The sequence below is a fragment of the Chlorocebus sabaeus genome, chromosome 20, assembly GCF_047675955.1.
Source record: "Chlorocebus sabaeus isolate Y175 chromosome 20, mChlSab1.0.hap1, whole genome shotgun sequence".
Classification (NCBI taxonomy): domain Eukaryota; kingdom Metazoa; phylum Chordata; class Mammalia; order Primates; family Cercopithecidae; genus Chlorocebus; species Chlorocebus sabaeus.
In genome coordinates this window covers 85,285,637-85,299,937 of record NC_132923.1, presented here as the reverse complement: position 1 = coordinate 85,299,937, position 14,301 = coordinate 85,285,637, and the positions used below count along the sequence as shown (strand labels likewise).

The 14,301-nt window shown below is 42.4% G+C and overlaps 1 pseudogene; it reads right to left on the bottom strand.

The window, feature by feature from the left end:
• Positions 1–2,127: 2,127 nt before the first annotated feature.
• Positions 2,128–14,301, bottom strand: part of LOC119626238 (calreticulin-like) — a 24,132-nt pseudogene continuing 11,958 nt past the window's right edge.

Genomic DNA, 14,301 nt, shown 5'->3' with positions numbered 1-14,301 from the left:
AGACAGTGGCTCACGCTGTAGCCCAGATTGGAGTGCAGTGGCCCGATCTCAGCTCACTGCAACCTCCACCTCCCAAGTTCAAGTGATTCTCCTGTCTCAGTCTCCTGAGTAGCCGGGATTACAGGCTCCCGCCACTGTGCCTGGCTAATTTTTGTACTTTTAGTAGAGATGGGATTTCACCATGTTGGCCAGGCTGGTCTTGAACTCCTGACCTCAAATGATCCACCCACCTCAGCCTCCCAAAGTGCTGGGATTATAGTCGTGAACTACCACGCCTGGTCTTTCTATTTTTTTTTTTTAAGGAAATATTAAGTATCAAAGTTCTTTAAAAAACAAGCAAATTTTTGGGGGGCCTGTGTTTTTGCGGGTGCTCTAAGCATAAGCTTAATCCGCCTATTGAGTAATCAAGTATTGGCCACAACCTGCTTTTGAGTGGACCTTCCTGCAGAACCAGGATATCTGGATAGAGCTTGTCAGGGTCATGAGGCTATTGCCCCAAGTGTCACTCCACCCATAAAATAGTTCTAGGAGGCTGGGGAAGCCGGTAAACAGCACTCATCACCTTGCTTCTTTCTTGTAGCCATCCATCAGAAAATAAGCTTAGGCCTATTTTCTGTAATCCCAACACTTTGGGAGGCTGAGGCACGTGGATTGCTTGAGCCCAGGAGTTCAAGATCAGCCTGGACAACAAGGCAAGATCCCGTCTCTACAAAAACGTTAAAAAAAATTTTACCCGGCATGGTGGTGTGCATCTGTAGTCCCAGCTACTTGGGAGGCTGAGGCAGGAGGATCGCTTGAGCCCCGGGGATTGAGTCTGTAGTGAGCTGTATTCTCACCACCATACCCCAGCCTGGGCCAAGAAGCAAGACCCTGTCTCAATGACAACAAAAACCAAAACAACAAAGAAAAAGAAAATGAGCTCAGTAGCTCCCTTCTAGATCAATGCACTAAAGTAGGTAGTCTGAAACACAAAAGGAGCATGAGAGGCCAGGAGTTTGAAACCAGCCTGGGCAACAGAGCAAGATCCTATCTCTTAAAAAAAATTTTTTTTTTGAGATAGAGTTTCGCTCTTGTTGCCTAGGCTGGAGTGCAATGGCGCATCTCGGCTCACTGCAACCTCCGCCTCCTGGGTTCAAGTGATTCTGCTGCCTTAGCCTCCCAAGTAGCTGGGATTACAGGCATCTGCCACCACACCTGGCTAATTTTGTATTTTTAGTAGAGACGGGGATTTCTCCTTGTTGTTCAGGCTGGTCTCAAACTCCCGACCTCAGGTGATCCACCCGCCTCAGCCTCCCAAAGTGTTGGGATGACAGGCGTGAGCCACCGCGCCTGGCCAAAAAAAAAAAAATTGTTTTTAAGTTAGCTGGGTGTGGTGGCACACTTCTGCACTTCTGTAGTCCTAGCTACTTGAGAGGCTAAGGTGGGAAGATTGCTTGAGCCCAGGAGTTTGAAGCAGCAGTGAGTCACAATCACACCACTGCACTCTGTGCAGACAGAGCAAGACTCTATCTCTTACAAATATAGATATAAATATAAATACTTATATATACACACACAGAGGCAGACAGAGAGAGAAACTGCAGGGAAAAATAGATGCATAATTGTAGCTGAAGACTTGAACAGCCTCCTCTCAGAAACTGATACATTAAGGCTTGGATAGTATAATTACCATATTTCAACAATTCTATATCCTATACAAGAGTAGACTCTAGGTGGTTAAAAATACAATAAACATGAAAAGTAAAATTATAAAGAAAATATAAGAGACTCTTATAGTTTGTGAATCAAAAGGGAAGGCAAAACTTCAACAAGTCAAAGGCTGCGGATGACTTTGGGTACTTTATACTCTGAATTTCAGTTCCTACATCTGAAAAATGGAAGTAATAATATCTGTCTTGCTGGGTTGTTTTAGGGCTAAGTGCGATAGTATTTGGAAAGTGCTGACAGAGCCACAAGTACAAAATTATAGATGTCCAGTGAACATGAGTTCTTTCTCCTTACCTCTCAGGGCCAAGTGACCAAAAATGAGACAAAGACTATGCAGCTGATTTTTGAAATGCAAAGAACAGTGAACAACTGAGGAGTCAGACATCTGGAATGCAGAGTGGGGGAATACCTTACTTTTCTTATTCCCCGGGTCTTATTTCCAACTTTTTGAGCAAACTCTTCATCATTTGTAAGAAGGAAATTGTTAAAAGATGCTGCCCGGTTTTACCTGCTGAAGTGAAAACAACAGGATTATTAAAACTAGGTACCTAAATGTCGAAGGGCTTAAAAAGCACCTGGAGACCCTTGCTAAATGCGTATTCCCAGGCTACTGGCCCAGAAGTTATAATCAATAATTAACTGTTATTAATAACTCAGGAAATACAAGAGTTATTAATAACACAGAGGGTCCAAAATCCTGTACTGCCCTAGCTGATCTGCTCTGGAACAAAATTAATTTAGTTTCCCAAGATTCTGTGCTCCTTATGCCTCTGAACACTATTTTAAAAGGTTGTGAAGTAAATTTTATCACTGTGCTAGCCTCCAAATTGGTGCCCACTGGCTCTTGCCCCAGCTCAGATTGATAGTGCCTACTTCTGATGATACTTACATAGAGACGCCTTTAAAAAGGTGGCCAGGCGCAGTGGCTCACGCCTGTAATCCCAGAACTTTGGGAGGCCGAGGCGGGCGGATCACGAGGTTCAGGAGTTCGAGACCAGCCTGGCCAACATGGCGAAACCCTGTCTCTACTAAAAGTACAAAAATTAGCTGGGCATGGTGGCGCGTGCCTGTAATCCCAGTTACTTGGGAGGCTGAGGCAGGAGAATCACTTGAACCAGGGAGTTGGAGTTTGTGGTGAGCTGAGATAGCGTCATTGCACTCCAGCCTGGGCAACAAAAAAGGTTCTCTCCTTAATCAGAAAAACTAAAAGACCATAGGAAAAAGAAAAGGTTCAACAAGAAGTGTAAGCAGAATTTAGATTCCTTTTTTATTTTATTTTTATTTTTTGAGAGGGAGTCTCGCTCTGTCGCCCAGGCTGGAGTGCAGTGGCATGATCTTGGCTCACTGCAACCTCCACTTCCTTGGTTCAAGTGATTCTCCTGCCTCAGCTTCCTGAGTATCTGAGATTACAGGCATGTGCCACCATGCCCGGCTAATTTTTTTTTGTATTTTAGTAGAGACAGGGTTTTACCATGTTGGTCAGGCTGGTTTTGAACTCCTGACCTCAAATGATCTGCCCGCCTTGGCCTCCCAAAGTGCTGGGATTACAGGTGTAAGCCACTGCGCCCAGCCAGATTCTATACAATGTAGATCGTGTACTATAGTTCCCTATTTTTTAATAACATTTTTAGTATTTGCAATGAAAGGAAAAGATTAATGAAATCCACCGTATGTAATGTTTTCCGTGTTTTTTTCCTGAACGAGAAAGGAACAGAATACAAAGAACACAAGCCATGGAGTCAGACCAGCTCAACCACATACTGGCTGTGTGATCTCGGGCAAGTTTGCTCAATCCCTCTGAGCCTTGTCCCTGTAAGTAAAGTAGGGAAAATAATAACTCCCTGAGAGTAGTTTCATGAGAATTAGAGATAATATATGTCAAGCACAGTGTCTAGCAGTTAATAGTCACCCAATAGACACTAGTGGTTATTATCATAACTTTTCAGTATCTGAGTATGTTTCAAAAAGGGCAAAATTGATGGTCATTTTATAATTTTTTACTTTTGCAGTATGTTAAATAAATCATCAAGTCAATTTCATGGGCGTAGTTGTACAATCAGCTGGAAAGTCTGTAGCATGAGTAATCCCATGTCCCTCCCCTAGGCTTTGAAAAAACCGCTGCCTTGAACTCATGGAGACAGAGAGTAGAATGATGGTTACCAAAGACTGGGAAGCGGGGGACTGGAACCGGAGGTAGGGTGCTGTGAGCAGTTAATGGGTACAAAAACATAATTAGGTAATTTCAGAATTTGGGGAGGCTGAGGTCAGGAGTTTGAGACCAGCCTGGCCAACATGGTGAAACCCTGTCTCTGCTAAAAATACAAAAAATTAGCTGGGTATGGTGGTGGATGCCTGTAATCCCAACTACTTGGGAGGCTGAGGCAGGAGAAATGCTTGAACCTGGGAGGCAGAGGTTGCAGTGAGCAGAGATCTCACCACTGCACTCTAGCCTGGGTGACAGAGTGAGACTCTGTCTCAAAAAAAAAAAAAAAAAAAAAAATATATATATATATATATATATATATATACACACACACACTAGGTAGAATGAATAAGATCTAGTATTTGATAGTACAACAAGATGGCTACACTCAACAGTAATTTATTATACATTTAAAAACAACTAAAACACATTCAAAAGCTAGCAGAAGGCAAGAAATAACTAAGATTAAAGCAGAACTGAAGGAGATAGAGACACAAAAAACCTTCCAAAAAATCAATGAATCCAGGAGCTGGTTTTTTGAAAAGATCAACAAAATTGATAGACCGCTAGCAAGACTAATAAAGAAGAAAAAAGAATCAAATAGATGCAATAAAAAATGATAAAGGGGATATCACCACTGACCCCAGAGAAATACAAACTACCATCAGAGAATACTATAAACACCTCTATGCAAATAAACTAGAAAACCTAGAAGAATTGGATAATTTCCTGGACACTTACACTCTCCCAAGACTAAACCAGGAAGAAGTTGAATCCCTGAATAGACCAATAGCAGGCTCTGAAATTGAGGCAATAATTAATAGCCTACCAACCAAAAAAAGTCCAGGACCAGACGGATTCACAGCCGAATTCTACCAGAGGTACAAGGAGGAGTTGGTACCATTTCCTCTGAAACTATTCCTTCTGAAAAACAGGGAATCCTCCCTAACTCATTTTACGAGGCCAACATCATCCTGATACCAAAGCCTGACAGAGATACAACAAAAAAAGAGAATTTTAGACCAATATCCCTGATGAACATCGATGCAAAAATCCTCAATAAAATACTGGCAAACCGAATCCAGCAGCACATCAAATAGCTTATCCACCATGATCAAGTGGGCTTCATCCCTGGGATGCAAGGCTGGTTCAACATACGCAAATCAATAAACGTAATCCCGCATATAAACAGAACCAAAGACAAAAACCACATGATTATCTCAATAGACGCAGAAAAGGCCTTTGACAAAATTCAACAGCCCTTCATGCTAAAAACTCTCAATAAATTCAGTGTTAATGGAACATATCTCAAAATAATAAAAGCTATTTATGACAAACCCACAGCCAATATCATACCAAATGGGCAAAAACTGGAAGCATTCCCTTTGAAAACTGGCACAAGACAGGGATGCCCTCTCTCACCACTCCTATTCAACATAGTCTTGGAAGTTCTGGCCAGGGTAGTCAGGCAGGAGAAAGAAATAAAGGGTATACAGTTAGGAAAAGAAGAAGTCAAATTGTCCCTCTTTGCAGATGACATGATTGTATATTTAGAAGATCCCATCGTCTTAGCCCAAAATCTCCTTAAGCTGATAAGCAACTTCAGCAAAGTCTCAGGATACAAAATCAATGTGCAAAAATCACAAGCATTCTTATACACCAGTAACAAACGGAGAGCCAAATCATGAGTGAACTCCCATTCACAGTTGCTTCAAAGAGAATAAAATAACTAGGAATCCAACTTACAAGGGATGTGAAGGACCTCTTCAAAGAGAACTACAAACCACTGCTCAATGAAATAAAAGAGGACACAAACAAATGGAAGAACTTTCCATGCTCATGGATAGGAAGAATCAATATTGTGAAAATGGCCATACTGCCCAAGGTAATTTATGGATTCAATGCCATCCCCATTAAGCTACCAATGACTTTCTTCACAGAATTGGAAAAAACTGCTTTAAAGTTCATATGGAACCAAAAAAGACCCCGCATTGCCAAGACAATCCTAAGCCAAAAGAACAAATCTGGAGGCATCATGCTACCTGACTTCAAACTATACTACAAGGCTACAGTAATCAAAACAGCATGGTACTGGTACCAAAACAGAGATATAGACCAATGGAACAGAACAGAGCCCTCAGAAATAATACCACACATCTACAGCCAACTGATCTTTAACAAACCTGACAAAAACGAGAAATGGGGAAAGGATTCCCTATTTAATAAATGGTGCTGGGAAAATTGGCTAGCCATAAGTAGAAAGCTGAAACTGGATCCTTTCCTTACTCCTTATACAAAAATTAATTCAAGATGGATTAGAGACTTAAATGTTAGACCTAAAACCATAAAAACCCTAGAAGAAAACCTAGGTAATACCATTCCGGACATAGGCATGGGCAAGGACTTCATGTCTAAAACACCAAAAGCAACGGCAACAAAAGCCAAAATTGATAAATGGGATCTAATTAAACTAAAGAGCTTCTGCACAGCAAAAAAAAACTACCGTCAGAGTGAACAGGCAACCTACAGAATGGAGAAAATTTTTGCAATCTACTCATCTGACAAAGGGCTAATATCCAGAACCTATAAAGAACTCAATCAAATTTACAAGAAAAAAACAAACAACCCCATCAAAAAGTGGGCAGAGGATATGAACAGACACTTCTCAAAAGAAGATGTTCATACAGCCAACAGACACATGAAAAAATGCTCATCATCACTTGCCATCAGAGAAATGCAAATCAAAACCACAATGAGATACCATCTCATACCAGTTAGAATGGCAATCATTAAAGAGGAAACAACAGGTGCTGGAGAGGATGTGAAGAAATAGGAACACTTTTACACTGTTGGTGGGACTGTAAAGTAGTTCAACCATTGTGGAAAGCAGTGTAGCGATTCCTCAAGGATCTAGAACTAGAAATACCATTTAACCCAGCCATCCCATTATGGGGGATATACCCAAAGGATTACAAGTCATGCTGCTATAAAGACACATGCACACATATGTTTATTGTGGCACTATTCACAATAGCAAAGACTTGGAATCAACCCAAATGTCCATCAGTGACAGACTGGATTAAGAAAATGTGGCACATAAACACCATGGAATACTATGCAGACATAAAAAAGGATGAGTTCCTGTCCTTTGTAGGGACATGGATACAACTGGAAACCATTGTTCTCAGCAAACTATCGCAAGAACAGAAAACCAAATATGGCATGTTCTCACTCATAGGTGGGAAATGAACAATGAGATCACTGGGACACAGGAAGGGGATCATCACACACCGGGTCCTATGGGGGTGGGGGGCAGGGAGGGATAGCATTAGGAGATATACCTAATGTGAATGACGAGTTAATGGGTGCAGCACACCACCATGGCACATGTATACATATGTAACAAAGCTGCACGTTGTGCACATGTACCCTAGAACTTAAAGTATAATAATAATAATAAAAAAAACAGCTAAAAGAGTGTAATGGGATTGTTTGTAACACAAAGGGTAAATGCTTGAGGTGATGGATACCCCATTTACCCTAATGTGATTATTACATGTTGCATGCCTGTATCAAAATATCTCATGTATCCCATAAATATATATACCTACTATGTAGCCACAAACACTAAAAATTGAAAACAAAAACAAAAAACCCTGCCTTACTGTTTCATAGCCAAAAAAGTTTTCTTGTTTTTAATAGAAAGGCTTTTATTTGGGCTTACATTACCCAACCAACCCTGCCTCCAAGAGAAAAACAAGTGATAAAATAGCCACTTTGAATAGAGATAATTATTTTGCTATGAGCCATTTTTTAACAATTGGTTTTTAAAATTCCTTCTGCATCTTTAAGATATTTTCTTACCTTTGGGATTTTTTTTGAGTTGTCAGCAGTCTTGCTAAGAGAACTGCCTATTTGTTGGCTTTTCCACTTTCCCTACTTTCATGAGACCTGCTCCTAATCTCGCTGTTGTTTTTAATGCCCTTTTGCCCCCACTGCCCTTACATTAAACTCATGGGCTATGAGCTTGCCAGTCCTGCATCCTAACTGGTGATCATGGTCTACTATATCTTCCCTGTAAAAGAACTGTGAACTGTGTTCGACTAAAGCCTAAGGCCCTAAGGAATTCATTGAAAGTTACCTGTGCTATCCCATTTGAGTAATAACATGTAAAGAGCAAAGGTTTGGGCACTTGTTAGCGATGGGCCCTGACAAGTCAAGTCTCCTCTCTGAGTCCTCAGTGTTCTCATCAGTAAAATGGCAATGGTGAGTCCTACCCTCTTGGCCTCACAGGGCTGTGGCACAGACCATACGATGTAAGGGATATCAATGTGCTTTGTATTATTGTAACCACCTTTGCAAAAATTATGACAGTGAGAAAAATCTGACCTAGGAAAACTGTGACAGTGAAAGAAATCTGACCTAATCAACTCTATCTTGCTTCTAACCTCCAAGCTGCCCTTGTTCATTCCTGGTCATAGGCCAAACTAACTATAGAAGAAATTTAGTTTATAATCCATTTAAAAAAAAAAAAAAAAAAAAAAAGACAATAGCAGCCCCTTCCCGAAACAAACCCCCTCCTTGCTTGGGGACCAGACTGCCTTTGTAAAACTAACAAAATAGAAATGATGACTCAGGAGTCATGCAGCCAGAGGCCACCTCCCCAGTTCTCCTGTAGATAACATCACTATTGTAAAACCTAAGATTGGTATTTGAGGTGTTTTTCCAACTCTGCATTCTGATGCAGAGTGCAGCTGGCACTACCCAGATTGATAAACTGGCTCATCTGGTCTTGTGGCCCCCACCCAGGAACTGACTCAGCTCAAGAGGACAGCTTTGACTCTCTGATTTCACCCTCAACCCAACCAATTGGCATTCCCCATTCCCTAGCCCCCCGCCTGCCAAGCTATCCTTAAAAAAATCCTAGCCTCCGAATTTTCAGAGAGGCTAATATGAGTAATAAAAAATTTCCTATCCTTCCGCTTAGCGAGCTTTGCATTTATTAAACTCTCTGTTGTGGAAACTTGCTCTTCTCAGTGCTCCAGCTTTTCCGGGCAGTGGGTTAGATGAACTCATTGGGTGATGACGTTATGACTAGGTTATACTCATTGTGGTTAGACTACACTCATTCCTTCAAAGATCATAAAGAGTTCCAATGGTAAGAGGAAACGTTTCTTTGTTCTCTACCATCTCCTCCCAGCCTCTGTGCTGATTTAAAAAACAAAACCAACAACAACAACAAAAACAATGCAGTCACTTCCACCAAAGAAAAAAAGGTAAAGGGGTTGTCTTTGGAAGTGTCAGAATAGGGAACAGGAGAGGTCAGGGACTAGGCAGGAAAGTTGATCATCTTACCAGGCTGGGACCAAGGAGGGATGAGGAGGCCATCTGGGCTGCCAGAGCATCTGAAGGCTGGAAATTGGGGCGGAGGCAGGTGAGGAAATTCCCACCCATCTCCATGCTGAGAGTCACTTGACTTTTCCAATGAAGTTCAGGGACCCCGTGGTAACCTGGATGTTCTGTGCTGGCTGAGTGTGGGGGCGGGGGATGTGGCAGGTGGTGCAGTAGGACCTGTGAGTGCCAGACCCGATTAGAAGTTGGAAGAAAACATGCTCCCAAGGGTAATGTCTGCATTGTGCAGAATTCTCTCTCTCTCTCTCAAATACACACACACACACACACACACACACACCCCTCACAAAATTAAGAGATAATGCTGGAGTTTTAGAAATGTAGTCTCTTGGGCTTCATTCCAGACCTACTGGATCAGAATCTGTATTTTAATAAGACCCCCCACTTTATTCATATGCATGTTAAAGTTTGAGAAGCACTCCTCTGGCATGGTTTAAATTCTTCAAATACGAAGATTTGCCTGCTTGCAGAGGTTGATAGAACCCAGAGCAATTAGTGTCAAATACTTTTAATTTTGTATATGAATAAAGATACAGTTTAAAATGTGTACCTTAATGTTTTCAGTGGGGGGATAAGCATTTTAATGAAATAATCAGATTAGGTATATTAATATGATCACATATGTTTACAAGATGTAGAAAGTTCTCCTTATGTATTAAAAAGAGACAACTGTAAAAAAAAAATAATAACAATACAAAGTGTATCCACATTCTTCAAATTAGAGAGGAAGAAAAGAAAGATACAATGTGTCCCTTCCTCCCTTCCTTCCTTTTTCTTCTGAACCCTTCCCACTCTGCTACACAATGCTCCTGGTTATTTACATACATGACCTCATTCTACTCCTATGTTGGTCTTCTTGAGCCAGAGAAGCAAGAAAGTATAAATAAATAAAGTAGAAAATAAATAAACAAACCAAGAAGGCTTCAAATGGGGGGCATCAGTCCCAGAAATCTTTGGTGGCTCTGAACTGTAGAAATCACTAATCAGAGACACAGATTTCTGTGGCCATGGGACTTTGCAGGATACACCCAAGGACAGGTGGCTATGGCTTGCAGAGGCTCTGTTGTACAGTGTGTAATCATTACAGCAAAGGCTTTAGAGGCTGACAGACCTATGTTTGAATCATGTCTCTACCATGCGTTAGCTGTTGTGCTCTTGGACATGTCACTTGGCATTTCTGAGTCTCAATTCTCTCAAACATAAAATGCGAAAACAATAAGGGATAATCGTACTTACCTGATAGAGTTGTGAGAATTTGGGGAGGTAATGTAGGTAAAGCACTGACCCCAGGCCAGTGTTTAACAAAAGTGAGTTCCCTTCCTCTCCAGGGGAATTCTTCATCCAGGACTTTGTAGACTATTGTTTCTAAAAGACTCCTGGGAGGAATCATGGCCAAGGCCTTTACTCTGGTGCCTTGAGGCACTCTCTTTTCTCCTGATTTGGGGAGGAGTCCTCTCCATCTTTAGTAATAAGTCTCAGAGAAGAAAGAGATGGAGAGGACAACAACTTTTCAAAGGCTGAAGTATTTGTCCCCTCCTCTTTACCTTCCAATCAGAGGAAAGATGACTGGCAGAGGGAGGGAAGCTGGGTCAGGACTTATCATCATGGCTGGGGCAATCACTCCTAACATCTGTCCAGGGATTTTAATGTTTCAGAGTTTTACCACATCTCTGATTTCCCTTTATCCTAGAAGCACCTCCAAGGATCATGTAGGACCAGCAGAAGCAGTGTAAAGTATTGGAACTTTGAATCTGACATCAGAAAGACCTGCACTCAGCCGGGCATGGTGGCTCACGCTTGTAATCCCAGGCCAAGGCGGTGGATCACTTGAGGTCAGGAATTGGAGACCAGCCTAGCCAACATGGTGAAACCCTGTCTCTACTAAAAATAGAAAAGTTAGGCAGGTGTAGTTTGTACATGCCTGTAGTCCCAGCTACTCAGGAGGCTGAGGCAGGAGAATCACTTGAACCCAGGAGGCAAAGGTTGCAGTGAGCTGAAATTGCGCCACTGCACTCCAGCATTGATCACAGAGTAAGTGAGACTCTGTCTCAAACAAACAAAAAAAGAGCTGTAGTTAAATTCTAGCTTTTCTACTTACCTTAACAGATCTATGTCTTCAGGCAAATTATTTAACTTTTCTGAGTCTCCTTTTCACATTTAGAAGTAGGAGACTTTCGCAATGTCATATTTTCACCCCCATCAATATTACTGATGCTTGCTCATTTTCTAATGTGGGACCCGAAATTTACCAGGTGCTTAAATAATCTTTTTGTTTTTCAGATTCATTGATTCTAGATAAATCAGAGGAATAAGCAACATGAAGAGAAAAAAATGTAGAAAATGTTATTATGCTGAACTATAATTGTTGCTTCAGAAGTCCAGCATCTGGTGCACTTAACAATAGAGAATATATTAAAATTTTCCAAAATAAAAAAAAAGAAGTAGGAGACTTCCTAGTGAAAATTAAATGGCATATGCAAAGTCTTTAAATACAGCATTTGGTACATGAGAGGGACTCAGTAAATTTTAGTAACTGTTATAATTATTAGGAAGAATGTGATGGCCCCCGTTTAAAAGATCAGCAGTCTGAGGCTTAGAAAGACCAAGACTTATTCAAGTCTTATGATTTCCAGCCTGGGGCTCTTTCTACTTTGTGAAAACTGAGAGACTGCGGCTCAGTGGCTCTGAGCCCAGAGGGCTTTACCTGCCAAAGGTCCAGGCTGAGAATACTAATGTTATAATAGTGACGAATGGTGGCATCAGGCTTATATTTAGGGTTGTCTATTTTGGGATGAATTCATTCCCCCTGGTAATTGGGATTGTCAATGATCCGAGGTTTCCATTTTCCCTAAGCAAAGAACCAAACAGTGAACACGGCATTAGTATTTTGTCATTCTTCTGATCTTATGCAATCAGAAAGGCCAATTGATGTGGTTTGGATCATGTCCCCACCCAAATCTCATGTTGAAATGTAATCCCCAGTGTCGGAGGTGAGGCCTGGTGGGAGGTGATTGGATCACAGGGGCAGAGTTCTCATAAATGGTTTAGCACGATCCCCTCTTGGTACTGAATAGTGAGTGAGTGATCATGAGATCTGCTTACTTTTAAATTGTGTAGCACCTCCCCCCTTTCTCTCTCGCTCCTGCTCCCACCGTGTGAGACACCCTGCCATCACCTTCCGCCATCACTGTGGATACCTGAGGCCTCCCCAGAAGCTGATGCCACCATGCTTCCTGTATAGGGATAGTGGATATGCTATAACCAGCCTGGCCCAATAGAGTGAAACCCCGTCTCTACCGCAAATACAAAAAATTAGCTGGGCGTGGTGGCGCGTGCCTGTAGTCCTGGCTGCTCGAAGCCTGAGGCACAAGAATCTCTTGAGCCCAGGAGGTGGAGGTTGCAGTGAGCCAAGATCATGCCACTGCACTCCAGACTGGATGACAGTGCAAACACTCTGTCTCAAAATAAATGAATAAATAAATAAAGTAAAAAGTGTCCCTACCCCTTGCATTTTTGGCTCATTCATGTCCTACCCTTTTTTCCTTTTGGCCTGTTTCTAAGACTTCCAGTTCCTGACCCCAAAACCCATGTCCTATTTTGACTACGTTCCTGTGACAGGCTGCTTTCCACCACTCTGGACAAACTCCAGGCCCAGGGCTGCCTGGCCCTATACCTGTCAATGTTGGCCTTTACCAGTCCACCCCATCCTACATAGGCATAGCCCTGAGAGCACGGCTCAGATGAGGCTACAGTCTTATTGGGGGGCTTAAGGGAAAGGAAGATGACAGGATCTCAGAATTTCTGTTTCATCAATTAGCATTTACATTTCTTTTGTCTCATCTCTCACAGTCATTGGAAAGAGAGACCCCCCTCACCTTATACTTTGGGTTTGGTATCACAGGCCTTTCCCACTCCCCATCCATAGCCTCATTCCAGTCGTCCGGCTTCTTGGCTTCTGGATCCAGGATGTATTCAAAGTCTTCCCAGTCCTAAAATGAAATATTCCTTCATGAGGGTAGATGCCATAGGCTGGGATAAAACTAGGGGATCCAGGCAGGGCGTGGTGGCTCACATCTGCAATCCCAGCACTTTGGAGGCCAATGTGGGAGGACTGCTTGAGCCCGGGAGTTCAAGACCAGCCTGGGCAATATAGTGAGACCTTGTCCCTACCCCAAAAAACTTCAAAAATTAGGTAAGCGTGGTGGCACGCACCTGGCAAGAGGATCTGAGGCCCAGGAGGTGGAGGTCACAGTGAGCCATGATCATGTCACTGCACTCCAGCCTGGGTGACAGAGTGAGATCATAAAAAGAAAGGAAAGGAAAGGAAAGGAAAGGAAAGGAAAGGAAAGGAAAGGAAAGGAAAGGAAAGGAAAGGAAAAGGAAAGGAAAGGAAAGGAAAGGAAAGGAAAGGAAGGGGAGGGGAGGGGAGGGGAGGGGAGGGGAGGGGAGGGGAGGGGAGGGGAGGGGAAGGGAAGGGAAGGAGGAGAAAGGAAAGGAAAGAAAGGAAAGGAAAGGAGGAAAGGAAAGGAAAAAGAAAGGAAAGGAAAGGAAAGGAAAGGAGGAAAGGAAAGGAAAAGAAAGGAAAGGAAAGGAGGAAAGGAAAGGAAAAGAAAGGAAAGGAAAGGAGGAAAGGAAAGGAAAAAAGAAAGGAAAGGAAAGGAGGAAAGGAAAAGGAAAAGAAAGGAAAGGAAAGGAAAGGAAAGGAAAGGAAAGGGAAGGAAGGAAAGGAAAGAAACGGGGCATCCAGAGTGCTGTCAGGCTGGACCTGGATACTTCTGTCTGCCCCCTCCCGCCATCATCTATATGAGGGTCCAGCTCAGGACCTGTAAACAAACATAGGGCAGAAAACAAAGAGGCTTTAAGCACTTCCAGTCCCTCCTCTGGGTTCACTATCACTTTGATCTTGAGTTCTTTAAGCTTAAAATAAGACGGGAATTTCCCTTGTCTCTGGACACAACCTCCCCCACAATCATGGCCCC